Source organism: Cyprinus carpio, unplaced genomic scaffold (genome assembly GCF_018340385.1).
Source record: "Cyprinus carpio isolate SPL01 unplaced genomic scaffold, ASM1834038v1 S000006725, whole genome shotgun sequence".
NCBI lineage: Eukaryota > Metazoa > Chordata > Actinopteri > Cypriniformes > Cyprinidae > Cyprinus > Cyprinus carpio.
In genome coordinates this window covers 297,483-316,791 of record NW_024879329.1, presented here as the reverse complement: position 1 = coordinate 316,791, position 19,309 = coordinate 297,483, and positions in this window count along the sequence as shown.

The following is a 19,309-nucleotide window of genomic DNA, read 5'->3' as shown; positions in this document are numbered from 1 at the left end:
ATGCACGATGGAATTTATGTTTCTTTGTGTCAGCATCGGGCCCATTATTAGGCTGTGATCCGTGATTAATTTTTCTTTATTCATGATTGTTGAACTTTTGCTTCTAGTTTTGTGTAAAAATCATGTATGATGGACCAGTATCTAGCCCAGATATCTAAAGCAACACATGTGTGTCCGCGGTCATCTCATTGGATCGTATTATGACTTAATACCTGTTAATAAACAATTTGTACCACTTAACTTGGGTTACACATGGTTTGAGTAACCGTGCAGTGTTTCTCTTTCTTCACTCTGTAAAGCAACAAGATATTTGGCTCTCAGCCAGCGATAACACTGGAACTATTATCTGTGGTCTGCTCACCAAAAGCAGGTTTTTAGCAGGAAAGTTCACTCGGATGATATTTCTCTCTCCTGTATTGACTCAGTATCAGATGGACGTCTTGTAATTGAGAGAATAATTTTATTTCAAATTTAATTACTAATATCTGAGTGACCTATAAATGAAAATACACAAAATCTGTTAAGAACATGGCCAAGGATACACAATAAAATCATCTTAAAGATGAGGAAAATGAGTCCAAAATGCAGTTAACTTTTGAATTGTTATGTATACAGTGCCCCACTCCATAAGTATTGGAACAGTAAAGATAAAATTGTTCTGTTTGCTGTGGAAGCAAGAAATCTGTAAATTAAAAGATGAATATGAGACAAAACTACAGAATGTCACACCATTTATTATTGGGTGATTCAACACAAGATGTTTTACCAGCTAAGAAGATCAGCACTTTTAGAGTTTTCATCTCCCTATCTGATGTGAGCATAAGTGTTGTAACAGTTGCCTCACAGGCCTTTTACTAAGTTTTTCAGCTGTGTCCTGTTGCATTAATTCTTCAGATATTAAAGCAGGGAATGTGCCTTATAAGTTATATCCATAGCTTCTGCATTCTTAGTCTTGCATTCAATGATGACACACACAAACCAGGAGAAGATGAGGAAGCAGACTCTGAAAGAAAAGCAAGCAATTTGGATGCTAAAAGAGGAAAGTCAAATTAGAACTAAAGGAAAACTAACAAAGGGCATGGAGAAATCAAGAGTTTGGAAAACTACCGGCGGCATCAGCAACCAATGACGACCTGATCGGCTGAGAAAAACAACAGTAGATGATGACAGACAAATCATAAAAGCTGTGAAAATGAAACACTAAAATACATGTCTGTAAAATCACCAACAACCTCCAGAAAGCTGGGGTGATGCTCTGTCAATCCTACAGTCCGCAGGAGAATGTTGACAGAGAAATTACAGAAGCTACACAGCAAGATGCAAACCTCTGATCAGCACCAAAAATAGAATAGGCAAGATTCTTCACAAATGTGAGCCAGTAGAGTTTTGGAAATTAGTTTGATGGTGTGACCGATGAGACAAAGATTAACCTTTATTTTAGTGATCGAAAGCAAAAGTGTGGAGAAAAATGGAACTGCAAATGATTCTAAGCATACAACCTCATCTGTAAAGCTTGGTGGAGGTGGTGTGGTCATGCCATGGACATGCATGCTGTCGTCTAGAACAGGAACTCGTATATGTATCGATGACTTAATGTGATGATGGTAGTAGCAGAATGAATTTGGAAGGGTACAAAATCATCTTGGCTACCAATAGTTCAATATTCAAGTAAATGCCACCAAACTCATTAGAAAGCACTTCATATTGGATCAGGACAATGACCCAAAAACACCCTGCCAGCTTCAGTCAAGGGCTTTATCAGGGAAAAGAAAATGTAAATGTCGTAGATTGCCCAAATCAATCTCCAGATTTTAAATCCGGGGGGGGGGAACATTAATTTCACCAGCTGAAAGAGGAGACTAAAGACAGAAACTTCCCTTAAACAAAACAAACAGTTTGGAATTGGCTACATTAAAGGCTGGGTAAAGCATAAGCATATTCAAAGCATAAGACCAAGAGTCTGGTGATGTCTATGGGTTGCCAGACTCACTGCTCTGATTGGAATTGCAGTTGCACGGGTGCAAGGGATCTGCAACTAAATATTAGCTTTTAAAACTTTTACATCGGCCTTAAATTTCAAAACTGTTCCAATACTTATGCTCACATCAAATAGTGTGGGAAATGAACTCTAAACAGTGCTGTCCTTTTTATTTTGGTAAAAACATGTATCTGTTGAAGACCTAATAATAAAATGTGACATTCTGTAAGTTTTGTCACATATTCATCTTTTAAATCATGATTTGCAAATGTCTTAACTCCACAGCAGAGAAAAGCAATTTTGTCTTTACTGTTTCCAATACTCATGGAGGGCACGGTAATACTTTGACATTTTCATTACAAGAGCTGAAACAAATCTCAAAGTAGTTGAATGGTGAAATTCACGATAGCTTGAAGAGGTTTTTAAAAAAGATCTGAAAGGAATTTTTCTCTTCCTAGCTATTGGATACTGCCTGATTGTGTTTCTGACATAGTATAGTACCATTCAAAAGTTAAGCAGCAATGCTAGGATTTTATAAATGTTTATGAAAGAAGTCTCTTATGACTCACAGAGGTTGCATTTATTTGTGGTCAAAATGTGCCAATAAAAAACCACAGTAATATATGTGATATATTATCTACCTGATTTAAAAAAAAAAACTTTTCTTTTTGAATCTGATTTAAAAATTGTTTAATGTATTAACTGTGAACTGGCAAAAACTGAAATGTCAGCAGCCATTACTCCAGTCTTAAGTCTTTTTTTTTTTTTTTTTGTAAAATAAAGAAAAGAAATAAAGAAAAAGTATATACAATTACCGATCTAAAAGTTTTTGAACGGTACAGATGTGTGCAGTGTCTCCAACTGGTCGCCTCAGTAGAAGCTTCAGGTCTCAGTCTCGTGCGTCAGCTCTGTTCTTGCATCTGCTCCTTTCTTGCACTTGCCCATGTTGTGTGGGATGCAATAGGGCCTATGTTTGTTGTGACCAAAGGGAGCACGGTCCACAGACGAAAGTAAATGTTTGGGTTAGCATCTTTTTTCGGGTGTATTAAAACCAAATGATCACATGACCTGGGAGTCACCCCTCCTTTAATCCTTCTGTCAGAATTAATTGGGCTGTCAGGGATTGATCAGCATAGTGTTTGTACTTTCTGCCTGCCTTTGAGTTTTGAGAAGAGTTGCCTTGTTGATAAGATTCTAGAATGTTCTCAAGACCTCTAAATCCACCTTTATCTTCATCTTTCATGTATGACATCATCTTCATCTATCTTGATCCTCACAGTTGGAAATGGTGCCTTTATTTCTACTTTTTCCATCATGGCCTTTCTTCATGCTGCTGTTTGGGAAGTAGATGTATGTATCTTTACAGGAGCAGACTGTAGAACAGGGCGATCATTATTCACCTTGTCATGTAAGACCAGAAGAGGGGCAACAGTGAGAATGCATGCAACACGAAAGCTTTTTTTGTTTGTTTGTTTTAAATGATTTTTGTTTGTTTGTTTTGTTTTAAATGATTTACACTACAAAAACAAACACTGAGTTTTAAATTGCGTATTTCTCTGGATAATGTTAAAAAAAGGGATGCCACAAATGCAAATTAAATCTTTTGGCCTTTAAAAACATTTCCCCATAGAGATCCAAATGTCCAGAATGGCCATAAAGTGTTGGGGGTTATTATTATTAACATTTCTTATATGTTTTGATGCTATATAGAATATTTGTTTTAACTTTCTATTCATTTATGTATATAAAGTAGCATCACATATGTGTTGTCTAAACTTGTGGTCAAAGAGTTATTGATATTCATATCCTTTTTTCCATTGATAGGGTGCAGGTGCTGGTGTTAGAGCTATGGGCCAAATTTGACCTTTTCAGTTTACAGAAACAAAGAACACGTATTTCTATTCATGTTGCTCTGCACACCTATTCCAGCCAATTTAATTTTTACTACACTAAATTTTATATTTTTGTTATAAAATAACCGATCCCATCCTTATGTCATGCGGCATAAAGATGCTTAAATAATTGTTAATGTCAAAAAGTATATTCACGACAACATTAAACTATTTTCATTTATTTCAATTGTTTATGCTTTTTTTTAGATAACCAGAAAGGTATCTAATTACTTTTGCCTTAGCGTAAAATTAAGTATTTGCTTGAGACTCACTTAATGCTTATTCTCCCGGAATTCTTTCTGCATAGTAGCAACTCAATTTCTTATCCACTGTAAGGCAACTGCTTTTAAACGCTCTTTTATGTAATTTTTTTTGCTTTATTTTGATTTTGTGTGTGTGCTGTTTTTTCTTATTTACTAAGGCAAAGGGTTTGTATTTACTATGTGTATTTGCAGTGTTTAGTATCATAGCCTACATAGGTATGTATTTTTAACGCAATGGTCTGTCAGAAGTCTGGTAGGGTTTCTATGTCAGTTCTTGTTTCTAAAGTGCAATGGAAAAATTAGAGATTTGCAAATTCTCTGGTCCAAACACCATAGCTTAGGAGCAATTAAGTGGAAAAGGGATATCATACAGCTCTTCCATCAAATAGTACTTGGCAAAAAAAATTTAGGAAATTTGATCGTGTGTCTTGAAAGTCATGTTAGTGACCAGCTCCATCAAAGAGTCCAGAGCCCTTCAAAGTTTCTCTCAGAATTTCCTTGTTCTTCTTAAAAGGCAACCTCACACTATTGACGTGTCTTTGCAAACACCTCAGGTTTTTGTGACTCATGCAGGGTTGAGCTAATGGAACTGTTCCTGCCCACTGCAGTGGGGTCTGGTCATCTTGGGGATCGATGGTACGTCTTTCCCAGCTCAAACCAGCTTCAGGAGCCAAAACTCCCTATGTACCCTTTCTGAAATAGCGTGACTGTGATGCCATGGAAGCTGACCCTCTGTGGCACTGGGTGTGGTTTGGTGGTAGGGATTCCTCATCCCCACCTGCTTTTGTTACCCAGTGGTCCGCACTGACATGGTGTGTTAAAAAGCCCTGCTGAGACATGATTTAACAGGGCTCCAGGCCTCTGATGTCATGCACGATGTTCATGTGCCAGGTGGGGGTGCCAAGCATAGGTTAGTCTTTTGGACTTAACCATGGCTTGCAAAGCACTTAGCTTTTATTATTGAGTTGGAAAACACACCTTCGCCTGGCCAAAACATGTGCCATGATGCATAGGAAAAGAAGTTCACTATGGTAAAAATACAACGTTGATGTTTCTCTGCCAATGGAACATGATCATTTTGGTGCGTTAAAGGTAGTGCCGCTTTCTCAAACTTGTTTTTTTAAAGCTCAATGTGGCTTACCAGGTTTTTTTGCAATTTATTATTATTAATTATTATTATTATGTTCTTGGACCATCTCAAGCCTCCATCCCAGAGACTTAAGAGATTTGGCTATTATTGTTTTTAATTTAATTTTTATATCTATTTTATTTTCACTTTTTTCTATGTCAGTTTAGTTGTTGTTGTTGTTTTGTTTTTTGGTTTTTTTTACTTTGAAACTTTTTTTTTGACAATTTTTTACTCCTATTACTGTTGTAGATTAATTTGAGTATTTTCATTGTTTTCTATTTTGTTTTATTTATTTCTATTATTATTATTAGTATGTTACTTTGTAGTTTTAGTGTTGCTATTTTTATGTGTTAAAACTAAACTAAATTAGCACAATTACTAAATTGGTTATTGCTATCTGTTGGTATTAAGTGTGGCAGAAATAAATAAAAAATTACATTGCAAAAACAACAGGTGTGTGTGTGTGTTGTGTGGTGTGTGTGTGTGTGTGTGTGTGTATTATTCAGTACATTCAACACATTTCTTACTGATGCATAAACTGGCCCAAAACTCTGGCACATGGGCTCTGGGCCGGTGGGCCATCCTTATCTTTGAATCCTGAGTTTGAGATTTTTTTTTTTTTTCCTTTTAAATGTGACAACCTTGATAATAATTGGAGTCACCATGTTCTGCAGGACCCGCAGCAAACCAGTTTCCCTTCAAGTTCACTTTAGATAAGATTTTATAATCCCTTAGTATACCAACTAAAATATGAAACTGCAAAGAATAAAGCAAAACAACACATTCAATTCTTTCCAACATTTAATAGATGTCTTTCTGCTGGTAATGGGCGGAAGGAAAGTATTGAAACATCTGCCATGCTTGATTTCATTACACCACAGAAGTCATTACATTTAAACCGCTTTGCATTTGTTTGTTTGTGTTGCTGTTGCCCTCATGCAAGGTAGCCAGCCTGGAACACTCAAACACGTATGTATTTGCACAGCTGGATGTTTACAGATGCTGTTTCCAGGTGAAGGAGTTTAACACAGTTCCTGTCTTACCCCACTAGTTAACCATCAGTACCGGCTGGCTCACGGCCCACACACATCCACCTCTTTCTCTATGGGGGTCTCTTTACTCTTTTCATGCCTCTAGGCCCCCTCAGATCGGCATCTTCTCCAAACGCGCTTCTAATCTCACTTTTCGAGGGTCTTGGTTTGTTTTACCTATCCAGAATACCACATAGCTCTTACAATGCCCAGGACCAACTCAGAGCAGATTTAATTTGATAACCCAATGAAAACGCTGAAGAATTGAAATTGGACATGGTGTTTGGAGCGCTCACTTGTGGCTTGACTGTAGCTTCACGAAAGAAGAGAAGCTTGTTTTTGTCAAAGAATTGCATATACACAAATACTTTTAAGTTTACATTATTTAAGTCTTATTTAAGTGTGGTCAGTGGCTGCAGTTTCCTCCAAAAGTTTGAAATCACCCCAGGCTAAGCATTTTCTGATGACTTTGCATTGATAAGGGACGACATAAACTATGAAGCACATTTCATTACAAAAGAATTCAGAATATGTTTAAATGTTTTTGTCAAGAAATGGTACGGATTCATACTGGTATTGCCAAAAACCACACATTTGAAAGCTTCTCTCTGGAAAAAGGTACAAAGCTGTCACTGGGGTGGTACCCTCAAACAATAAAAGCTAAAAAGTACATTTTATTTACCCCTAAATTGTCCATGTAAGTACCATAAATGTACATATTATGCCTAATTAGTACATTTTAGCTTTTGTATCCTTATAGAGTGTTTCCAAAGTTTAGAGGGCACTCTATGTTTCCACCCATGTTACAAATTTCCATTAAGTTCCAAAAAAAACTTTTGAATTTTGCAAAATTTATATTTGCTAATAAAGCAGCGTTCCAATCCCATTCCATCGTCTTATGTCTGGGAGTTAAAATAGCAGCCAGTCATTTTGATGAAAGGCTTTGGCTCTCACATTGCAGAATGACCAGAGCAACATGTTTTCTTTTATTCTCTGAGTGTATTATTCATTACATTTTCATTTATGCATTTTGGCAGATGTTTTTCTTGTTTTTCAGTTTATGCAGTTCCTGGGAATTGTACACATGATCCTTGCATTGCTAGCACAATAGCTCTACAGTTTGAGCCATTCGCTTGCATGATCTGAGGCAAAGTCACATGTTCCATCATGGTTTTAGAAGACATCTTCTGATCTTGGAATTTTTATGCACATTTTGGAAATGTAATTCCCCATCCCATCCATTTTTTATAAAATTAAAATGCAGGTGAAAAACCTGACTATTGAGACCAAGTCTTTATGTGAAATTGTCCCATCTATAGAGAACAGATGCAGAATGGCCTTTGATTTCGGATAAAATGGTTATGTGTTTCACTTTACGAGAGGCCTGTATGTGTTAGATGAAGGGGAATCAATCACAGCTAAAGCTCTAGATCCTTCCTGGCCTGTAGCCTATATGTGTTAGATGGGTAATGGGATTTCCCATATAACTGTCTAAACCCTGGGCTGAAACCAAAACTATATCAGTAAACAGATACCTTTTCCAAAATCTTTTTTCCTTATTCATCCTCTTTTCCTTTGTTTTAGGCAAGATGCCAGTTACGATGTAACTACAGATATATAAACAGTCAATGTTATTACAGGATCTCCTTGATCCACACGGAAATTATTGTTTTTAGTTTTTAAACCAGCTGTTTTAATTCCTAGACGTCTGATTCCAGTGCAAAACAATTTAGTTTTCCAGAGCAGAATAACAACTGTTTACTCTGGTTTTACCCCAGGCAGAGAGGAGGTGATGTAAGCAGAGCTGTTGAAATTTTTTGGACCTCATTCTCTAATAACAGGGCTTTTAAGGTATTAACATGATCTTCAGAGGGAAATTAGAACCAGCACGATTCAGGTGCATTTGGATTACAGGCAGTTCCAGATCTTCATTAGACTTATTGGAGGTGGAGAACATTTGGAAGGCCCTTGTGTGTCCTTGATCTCCTTTCATCTAGCTCCCAACCCACTCCTTGTGGATGATCTAATTTAGCCTTCCGTACCTGAGGCTGAACTTCATTACTGCAATCATTAGAATTGATAAATCAAGTCATTGCAAATCAAGAATTATTTAATGCAGCATGCATTAGATTTGCAAAGGGGGGTGGTGTTACTGACCTTGGGCCCTAAAACAAGTTTACCAGATAAGCCAGCTAAGTTGTGTGTATCATCCATGTAACCGGTGTGTTTGTTTATGTATGTTTCAACTTTTGAATGGGTCATTTTTAAATTCAACGATTGTTTTCTCTCGTTGTGGACTATATAGTGAACATCTTTATGTGAAAATTCAGAATCAGTACTACTAAAAAAAAAAAAAATTTGTAGTATTTTTCTTATTCGATAAAAATAATTAATATTTTACAGATACTGCAAAGTCTATGTAAAATTTTGACCACAACTGTAATAATTATATATATATAGATATATATATATATATATTATATATATATATATATATATATATATATCTATATATATATATATATATATATATATATATGTATATATATACATTTTTTAACATATTATATTAATTCAATTTGTATAGTGTATTTAAGTTTTTTTTTTTTCACCAATTGTTTTGTCTGCCAAACTAAAATTGTAACAGTGCACCTTACCTAAAACTGGACTTGTGACATTCTTATCCTTAGCACACACACACACAAAATTATAGGAGCCATTTTAATATAATAAAACTAATTAGAAGTCTTTATTTTTGTAAATTACAGCTTGGTAATTTGGCGACATGCCTAAAAGAGACGCATGTAAACACCCAAGGTAACTCTGTGTGCTTCGCAAAGTATTTTGGGTTTGGTTGTTAGTATATCATATGCTGTTGTAAGAATCCCCCAGATGCTGCATCATTAAAAAAGCCAACATCTGCTCACTGGCACATAGTGACAGATCTGCAGTAGATTGGTGTAATGCACGATTGACTTTCGCACAAAAAAAAAAAAAAAACATGCATTTAGTTGTCATTTCAAGCTCATTCCCACACTCGTTCCCGTCTCATGATTCCTGCTGGCTTCATTGCCTTGAAAACATCTGTTGACAAGAGAGAAGTATATAGAATGGCCGAAATACTCCAATACGCGGACATTTGACTTCAGACAACACACTGAGGGTCCAGTCGATGGGAGAAGACCCTATAGAAGTTTTCAAATGTTTTTAAACCCATTCAGTTAAGATGATTTGCTGAAATAATTATACAATTGCACTTTAAAACCATGGTTCTTAGGTTTTTTGCCTTTGATGGAAAATATAGAACCAAGTTTGAACGACTAACCCTTATTGAGCTAATTGTTTTTACAGGTCAAATGCATTGTGGATTCAAGGTGTGAGAAGTTATGCATGGTTAGTTTTATGCTCTGTTTATACCTCATTTAAGTGTTGTCTTTATCTCAACAAGGTTCCTCCGGTTTGCAGTGCAACACCTTCGACTCGTCCTCTTCTTGAACGTGCTCCAGCATAAAATTGTTCTCTTTATCTTGGTACACAGTCAAGGGACATTGTGAAAGTGAGATGGCAGCATAGCTGATGTTTTTAAACTCAAACCACTCTCTCCCTTAAAAGTGTGCAGGAGGGAATAATACGAAGAGGTGATTCCAAGAAAAACGGACCTGTCGCCTATACAAGCCAATCAAAACCGATGGTCACCATGATATATAATTCTCCCAGCTGCTCAAAGACAATCACATAAAAATTCCAGGTAATGTTTTCTAACAGGAGTCGTTTTTGTTCGGCGTAAAAGCCAGCAGGTTTGTGTTTGAGCAGATGGGGGAGAATTGGCCACGTTTCCTCCCAGGGATGAAATCTACTCTGCCATGGAACCCGCCCCATGTTTATCTTTGAGCTTTATTGGATGTTGATGTTGGCCCAGTGAGAGAACCTCTTGTTTAAGGCTATTTTTAAGGGGTGAGCAGAAGGGGGTAGTTCTTGGACTTAGGTTGCTGCAGACCATTGTGCCGTCTCACAAAATTCTGTACTGAGGTAAACCTGGTAATCCTCCATGAAAAATACCATGGACTAGTTTCAGTCACCACACACTACAGCACCGCCCCACTACTGCCCTACAGCAGCTCTGTACTACACCATGATTTTCTGGTCAGTAGATCTTTATCAGTTATTTATTTGTTTGTCCATTGATGTATTTTTCAAATATCCAGATGTGTCTGTGTTTTCTTTAAAGAGCCTTTAAAGATCATTCAGAGTCCAGTGAAACTGGCAGACAATACTGTACGAAGCAACGCTTAACCTTTGTCCTCTATAGTGTTATGGGTGTCCCACCAGCTCTTCACAATATTTAAGTAACCATAGAAACCAGTCCAAGAAATGCTTTTTTTTTAGGGCTAAATATTATTTTTTGCTGTTGCTCGCAGGCCAGTGACTGGATGACATCACACAATGTGTGTAAAACACTGGATGAGGACACTGCTTTGAGTTTATAGATGACTCTGGGAAAACAAACCCCAGGTCCAATTGCCCCTGACTGAGACTGGCGGGCTCTGATACACTAAATGTTTAGCGCAGGGCAACACGACTGACCTGCTAATCTGAGGTTCTTAAACGACACAGCATAGTGTGTCAACTTGTTGTTATTTTTATATATATATATATTTATTTAGACCGGTTGTTAGTTAAAAAAAATCTGCCCATTTTGGAACTGCTTTCTCTTACGATGGAAAAATTCAATTTAGTTTTTTGCAAGTATCTGATGCTCTATTTTCCCAAGCATGCTTTGTTACACTTTTTTTGGTATATGCATTTTCTAGGGTTGAGAAATATTTCAAAGCAATATCTCTGCATCGAGGAAACATTCTGAAGTTCTTGGCTGTGCTTCACTAGTAATGATAACTAATCACTATTCCCTAGTTTGCAATGCAATTAGGCTGTTATTTTGCATAAAACGGGCCAACATCACAATCTAACCTGTTTCACTTTTGTTCTAAGTCCAGAGTTTCTGTGAGGTTTTTGAACAGCAATTACTTAAGCTGGATGTTGGGCTGATAAAATAAAATAATTTTTGGACAGATTTATAGTAATTTACCAAAGACATTTCAAGGTCACAACTGCACTTTTGTTTTTGTTTTTCTACAAGGAGTGCTGGAAAGGCAAAAAAAGATTTTACTATTAAATAATTAGATACAGAGTTCCTGTTTCTTCTTTTTTATCAGCAAATTAAGTCGGCTGTTGTTTGATGATTAAATATAATAATCTTTAACATTACAAAATGGTGATTAATATAATAAATCTTTGTTGTACAAAGACATTTTCAGTTCACAACTTTGACTAGAAGAAGGCTAGGGAGGTTAAAAAGATCAGTTCAGTTCAACACTCCAATTTTTCTATTAAATAATTTTATAAATCGTCAGATGCAAAGTACCCAAGCAATTTTCTCATCTTTTTGTTATATTTTCCTACAGTTATCATCAGCAATTTCTTAAGTTGGATGTTTTGTTGAGAAATGAAGCAAATGCTTGACATATATTGCAGTGGGCATTTTAAGCCAAATTGTTTATACAGCTATTGATTAGATTTTAGCATGTTAACTGTGAGAGTTTGTGAAGTTTGAGCAACAGAGAGTTTCCATTGCGCTCTACAATCCCTTGACGCACTGGCCAGAACCTGTTCAGCTATGCCTCAGTGTTAGCATGACGCCAAGCAAAACAAGAGGTGTATTTGGTTCAGAAGAGCAGAAAGAAGCACCAAGTTGAGAAAATGTGGCATTGGCTTGGTCTTAGTTTTGCTGCTAGTCTGCAGAATAACATGCTTTGTTGAAGAGACACGTCTTTACTCTGTGCCCAGTTTCAAACATGTTCAAGACCATTGCTCACCAAGCTCTGGCCATTGTGCTTCAGATCGGTGCACTAATAGCTGCTTCAGTGCCATTCCTCTCCTTGTTTTAAAGAAGTGTCAGGAGGTAGTTTGTCCTAATGGCATTGGTTTCTTTAGCAAACCTTGACTAACCCTTAATCTCCATATCACCCGTTGTGTTATTTATTAGCTGAATTGTGAGAAATTAGTTTGATGCTATCATACAAACATGAATAGTGAAACATGTAACACTGCTTGTTCCATCCAAGACCTTTAATCACTGCTTGCTGACACTTAAATCCTGTAAAGAGCCCCATTTTGGGGGGGAATCACTTCTGGTGGGAGAGTGTTTACATGTGCTCTGCCACTCTACATTCTGTCTGTCATCATTATGGCTTTTGTCCACTCTCCACAGCGATTCACTCTGCAAGACTTTGACCAGTCAGGTCGATGGCCAGTTTGAAGTAAGTGTGGACCCATCTCCACTAGCAATGCCAATGCAGCTGCAGAGAGCAATGTGATGATGAACAGCCGTTATCAGGTGGATGCCATCTCTGCCTCTGTCAACAGGGCCTTGCTTGGTCAGGGAGAGACTGAATGCTCTGTGGCTCCCTTTCAAAGCATGTGCCAGACGTTCCCTTCTCTTTATGCTACATTTATACTCCACTTAGATGATATCCTGTATAATTGTCCTTTTTATAAGGTAATGAGGTCGTATGGCAGTGACTCAGAAACCACTATGCTTTGGAATAAGGAATGTGTTGAAAAAGCACACTTCACCTCTTATGAAAAACATTTTTGCAAATGCTCCTCCCTCTCACCCCACTCCCCAGCAAAGAGCTGGGGTGTGTGTGTAAACAGCCGTCAGTAGTCCGTTTGGCTTGTGGATTAAATAAATATTTAAGGATGGGCGTTGTTGCTGAATTGCTGAAGAATATTACAAAATTTTGTTAGAAATATGGGTGGGATGCAACCAGGGAGATGCATTTTTTTGTGCCACTGACCTAGAGAAGCTCCCAAAAATGACATGCAGGAGATTTTCCTCTCTGTTTCACATGATCCTTCAGAAATCATTCTGATGCTCAACAGTTGGTTGAGTTGGTGCTCTAGAAACATTTATTATTATCATTATTATTATCATCATCATTATACTGGAAACAGTTAATATTTACACTATGTGGAGTCCATTATTTTTTACTGTCACATAATCAGTTTAATGCATCCTTGTTGAATAAAAGTATGAATATATATATAGATATATCTATATATATATATAGATATATATAGATATATATATATATATATATATCATATATATATATATATATATAAGATCAAAGAACTTTTGCATGGTAATGTAGATTTCATTTGGAAAAGGTGAAGATAGGAGACCACACATTGCCAAATGAGTGACAAAAGCCTCTCTGGAAATCTGTCCTCACAGTGCAGGGTTCCAGACCATTAAGACCCAGACTCTCGCTGTGGTATGTGAATGCATAATTTTGTGCCTGGTGATGCAGTCCCTGCTTAAGAAAGAGGAGTTTTTCAGTTTTTAGACACACTGCAGCAGGAACCAGTTGCGCTTAGAAGGGCCACATGGCATTTTTGGAAGTTTGATTCAGTTATAAATCATTCATTATTTAATGAGTTAGACAATTGGATTGTAAGATATCCTGAAGATAAATTCCTTTGATGAAGACTTTGATGAAGAAATAGTTAGTTATCCCCAGATAAGCCATGGAGCTGCATGTTTATTTTTGTGTAAGTCTATCAAACTATTTCTCAAAATATTTTTAAAAAATGATTGCGTACTTGAGAATTTTATCTTTCACCTCTTTCAACTACATGCCTCAAACCAAAACCACTTGTGAAGTTTTTCTACACAGTGCTGGAAATGCAAAAAGAATAGACAAACTAGCCAATTTAGCTGTTTTATAAAAAATAATTTCATTACATTACATTACATTTAATCATTTAGCAGATGCTTTTATCTTTAGCAACTTACAAATGAGGACAATGGAAGCAATCAAAATTGATTGAGTTTTGGGGTAGGTCATTCCACCAGGAAGGAACATTTAAAAGTTCTCTGAAAGTGATTTTGTGCCTCTTTGGGATGGCAACAAAAGTGATGTTCACTTGCAGATCACAAGCTTCTAAAGGGCACATAAGTCTGAAAGTAATGGAATTTAGGTAAAGGTGGTGCAAGAGCCAGGTTCGTGGTTTTTGTAGACAAACATATCTTAAGTGGCTTGAATTTTATGTGAGCAGCTATTGGTAGCCAGTGCAAATTGATAAACAGAGGTGTGAGGTGCATTCTTTTTGGCTCATTAAAAATTAATTCTGCTGCCGTGTTCTGGATTAATTGTAACGGTTTGATAGAACTGGCTGGAAGACCTGGCAAGGAGAGTAGTCCAGCCTGGACTGAAAAGAGAGCTTGAACAAGGAGTTGTGAAGCATGTTCCGAAAGAAAGGGCCTGATCTTCTTGATGTTGAATAAAGCAAATCTGCAGGACCAGCAGTTTTAGCAACGTGATCTGAGAAAGTCAGCTGATCATCAATCATAACTCCAAGGTTTCTGGCTGGTTTTTGAAAAAGTTATGGTTGATGTCCCTAATTGGATGGTGGGAAAGTTTTTGATGGAACGATGGGTTTGATGGAACCACAAGCAGTTCTGTCTTGGCAAGGTTGAGTTGAAGGTGATGGTCATTCATCCAGCAAGAAATGTCTGTTAGACAAGCTGAGATGCGTCAGCATGAGTGTCATCAGCATAGCAGTGATATGAAAAGCCATGTTTCTGAATGACAGAACCTAGTGATGCCATGTAGACAGAGAAGAGAAGTGGTCCAAGAACTAATTAGGCACGCACCCCCAGTATTTATATATTGCGACTTGGACACCTCACATCTCCAAGATACCTTAAAGGACCTACCTGAGAGGGTAAGACTCAAACCACTGGAGTGAGGAATCCTGAGATGCCCTTTGCCAATAGGGTTGACATTAGGATCTCGCGTGGTAAACCGTGTCAAAAGCAGCGGACAGATCCAGCAAATAAGTATTGAAGATTTGGGAATCCGCTCTTGCCAGTCTTTGGGCTTCAACAACTGAGAGCAAGGCAGTCTCGGTTGAATGGCCACTTCTGAAAACCAGACTGGTTGCTGTCGTGGAGGTTGTTCTGTGTGTGAAAGGCAGATGACTTGGTTGAACACCGCTCGTTCAATTGTTTTTTGCAATGAAGGAAGAAAGGAAACAGGTCTCTAATCCTTTAAAAGAGAAGGGTTAAATGGCACCTATTATGCCCCTTTTTACAATGTAATTATTAGTCTTGGGTGAACCCAGAATGTATCTGTGAAGTTTCAGCCCAAAAAGCCCCAACAGTTAATTTATTATAACAGCTGGAAAATGTCATTTTTTTGGGGTGTGTCTAAAAAAAGAGAGCTGTTTTGGAGTGTATCGCTTTAAATGAAAATGAGCTGCATATTCCCGCCCCGTCTCCAGAAGAGGGCGTGACGTAACGGTGTCTGCATGTGCATATCTACAGCCGGTAAAAGAAACATAACTGAGAACGAGAGAACCAGTTGTTTAGCAGTACATATGAGAAGCCAAATGCATTGAAAGTAGGACGAAACAGTGCGATGTTACAGAGCTGGCACCGCACTGACCTGTCATCAGCGTGAATCAATTGACCGAGCCATGCACCATGCTACCGAATGAATCTCACGCTATGAAACCAATCTCACAAGCGCACCACTGATCAGTTAAAAAATACTTAAGGTTCGCACACAAATACGGGGTTAAAACGTTAAGCACTATAAATGACATGACCTTCACAAAGGAGTCTGGAGTGATACACGTATTTAGGGTAGATTTTTGAGGCGCATTACCTTGAAAAATAAAAGTAATCCACAGCATCCGTCAGTAGCTCAGATGTTGGGAGAAAATGAAGACTCTTATGTTCAGTCTTACATCCAAACACAGAGCATCGGGATTGCTTACGAGACATGTGTTGACGTTACAGCTGCTCGAGTGCGGAGAAAGTGAAAGACAGCTTACATCCGCTGACGGCAGAAACTATAGCAATGTGAGGCTGACAGTCAAGCCCCATGGCCCAGCCCTATGCAATGTGACATCACACTGCATGAAATCAAAACGGCAGGGCCTAGTGAGACTTACTTGGTTTAAAAAAAGGATTCAAAAATTACGAGTGGGTGGATTTTTATCATTGTAGTTTTGTTGTGTTCACCACACTGCAAACACAAATTTATGTCTGCCTCAGAGAGTGAAGAGAAGGATGTGAACGTGTGTATGTTTGCTGGGAAAGATGTGCTTGACAGATTTGTGGTGTGTAAAATTGTGTATTGTGTATTGTATTATTATTTTATCTGGCATATTGTTTTGGCAATTACTAATAAACCCACCATCAACAGATGTGCTGCATTTTTATAAAAAATTTTGCTTTTAAAGAGCTTGCTTTCACAGGGCTGGTCGAGAAAGAAAACAACGGCGTTGTCAGAATGAAGTCACGTACCTGTTGCTATCATTTTTTTCTAGCACTATAGACAAAATGCATTCCTCTGCATAATGTGAATTTAATGTTAATGCTGTTGTCACTACCTGAACTTTTCAGTAGTAAATTTTGGTTGTAGAATGTAGAATTGTGACAAGTGTATTTAGCTGCCGTGTGACCACTTTCAGCACCCTCCAGTTCTCCAACTGTTCAGCATGGAAAGTTTTGGCTTCAAACATCAACACCTGTGATGTAGTAGTTTCTTGGAAAGAATCCCGAAACTAAAGTAATATCCAGAGGTCTTCTTATTAAGCTGCTGTTTGTACACTCTATGTGGTCCTTCTCTGGAAGAGACTGGAACTTTCTGGAATATAGGGAAGCTCTAAGCAGGTCAATTCGTAGAGAAATATATTTAAAACCCTCAAATGCATCCCCAAGAGAGCCAACCACAGTCTCGACAGGCAGCCTGAGCGCTCTCCACCCACTGTTTATATCCCTTTAACACTCAGCAACATTTTATTTTGTTTACTATCCCTTTAAGCAATTGCTTGTCTACACTGCAAGCAAATTTGACATTTAAGTTTATAGTTCAATTATTTTTTTTTTTTGTTATTACTTTTGATTTCTTATTTGTCTTTTTTTGTCTTTAAACAAGCCTTCAATTATTTAAATATTTACAATTTTTAAGTTTCTGGTTTTTTTTTTTTTTTTTAAATATATTTAAAGATATTTAGTATTAAAAAAATGTTTAATAATAAATTAAAGTATTGTTTAATTGCATTTTTTTTTTTTTTTGCGCTGAAATTTGTGCTGTACATATTGTTGATAAAGCGCATGCATTGGTGTGTAACAAACGCAAGTAATCACTTTCCCATCATGTTGTATCTGAAGCTCTGCAGGAAGTCCCCAGCATCACCCTGAGCGGGTTAAGGGCGCCTGGGAACCACCGGGAAGAGTGTGTAATTAACTTTGTTGGTGCCACTGCTTTGCTGAACCATGACCTCACGCGGCCCAGCACCCTGTGAGTGGCATGTTAGAGCAACATTAGCAAGTAATTGAGCTTTTATTTGGCAGGTCTGTCTGTGGCAGGGTGCCTCCCAAGGCTCACACTCCTCCGATACCGAGGGAAAATGAAGGCTCGAGAATTGAGGCTAGTGGGAGGATGGAATGCACTTTTAGAAACAACGTGGGCGAAGCACAGGAGGTTCTGTGGTTTATGTATATGATTGTGCATTTTCATGGGCTCCTAGGGGCCCACCCTGGATGTTTTTTAAAACCGGATGGTGGTATTCACATAATGTGTTAAATTAATCATCTCAGTGTGACTTAACCTGCAGATGCAGAGAAAGAGAGGACCTGGGAACAATGGTGGGACAGAGGGAATTGTGGAAGGGAGTCAGTATCTGAGAAAGGCTCAAAATAAAAAATGATACTGAAATAGAAACCAGTAGGGCTGCATCCGTAAATCGTATACTTCACTGCTATATAGCGGGTGAAAAACAGGTTTTATGGATTTAAAACTTACTTGTGTAGTTTAAAACACTGTATTTTATTTATTTATACTGTATGACAACCATAATATATCACCCTTCTGTAGTAAAATATGTATCTTTAATTATACAGTGACAACCAAAAAAAAAAAAAAAAAAAAAACAGCTGGTAAGGAAAAAGCCACATGATGAATCAAAGTTCATCACAAGTAGCTTTTTCACAAGCTGATGTAGATACTAATATATGGATACACAGATACAAAACACCATCATAGTAACACGCAACACTAAAATAATGCAGTAAACATTCATTTACAACATATGATGTATCAAAATCCTGTTTCTGTCACAGGATAAAACATAGAAAAGCGTAACTGTGACTCTATTCCCCACAATTCTGAATTTATATCTCTCAATTCTTACTTTTTCAGGCAGTTTGCAAGTTCACACATCTCACAGTTCTGACTTTTTCCCCTTAAAACTGCAAAAATTGTCTGAATTGTGAGATATAAACTCAGAAGTCAGAATTTTTGTATTTTATTATTATTATATCCCATGGCAGAAACAAGCTTCCATGTGAAACCCTAATGTACATAATAGATAAAGAAAAAACTAACAAGAAAACAGTGTTTTTTCAATGAAAAAGCATCAAATGTGAAGTGTTACACAGGAAATTCTGGGAACATCAATTCTAAGCTAATTTATAAGTGATTAGTTCTTTTTCACTTCCAAAAACTGCACTATATATGATAAGGTAGCAGCTTATATGGCCTTTTTTTTTTTTTAACCATAGCATTTTTTACAGTTCAAATGACAGTTTTTTTTTTTTTTTTTTTTTTTTGAACATGAGAAACCAACTGTAGTGAGGGGGCTACAATGTGGGAAGTGTGATTAGTTTGGTCGTCAGAGGAATAAAGCAAGCAAGTGCAGGAATCTTGACCTGCGGGTTCGGTCCGCGCTGCCTGCCGTGCCGGGAGAAAGAGGGCTCTCCACAGAGGCGGCCTGGAATCCCAGTCCTGCCGCCCTCCCTTTCATTCCTCTAGAGCTCCCCGCTGTGGAGTCAGGGGGGCCATCAGCAGCTCAGTCTCCCCCTCCTCTTCATCTACACCTAGAGAAGTGGTCCTGAAGATGGAGACCTCCTACTCCTCCACTCCCCGTGTCCTCCTTTT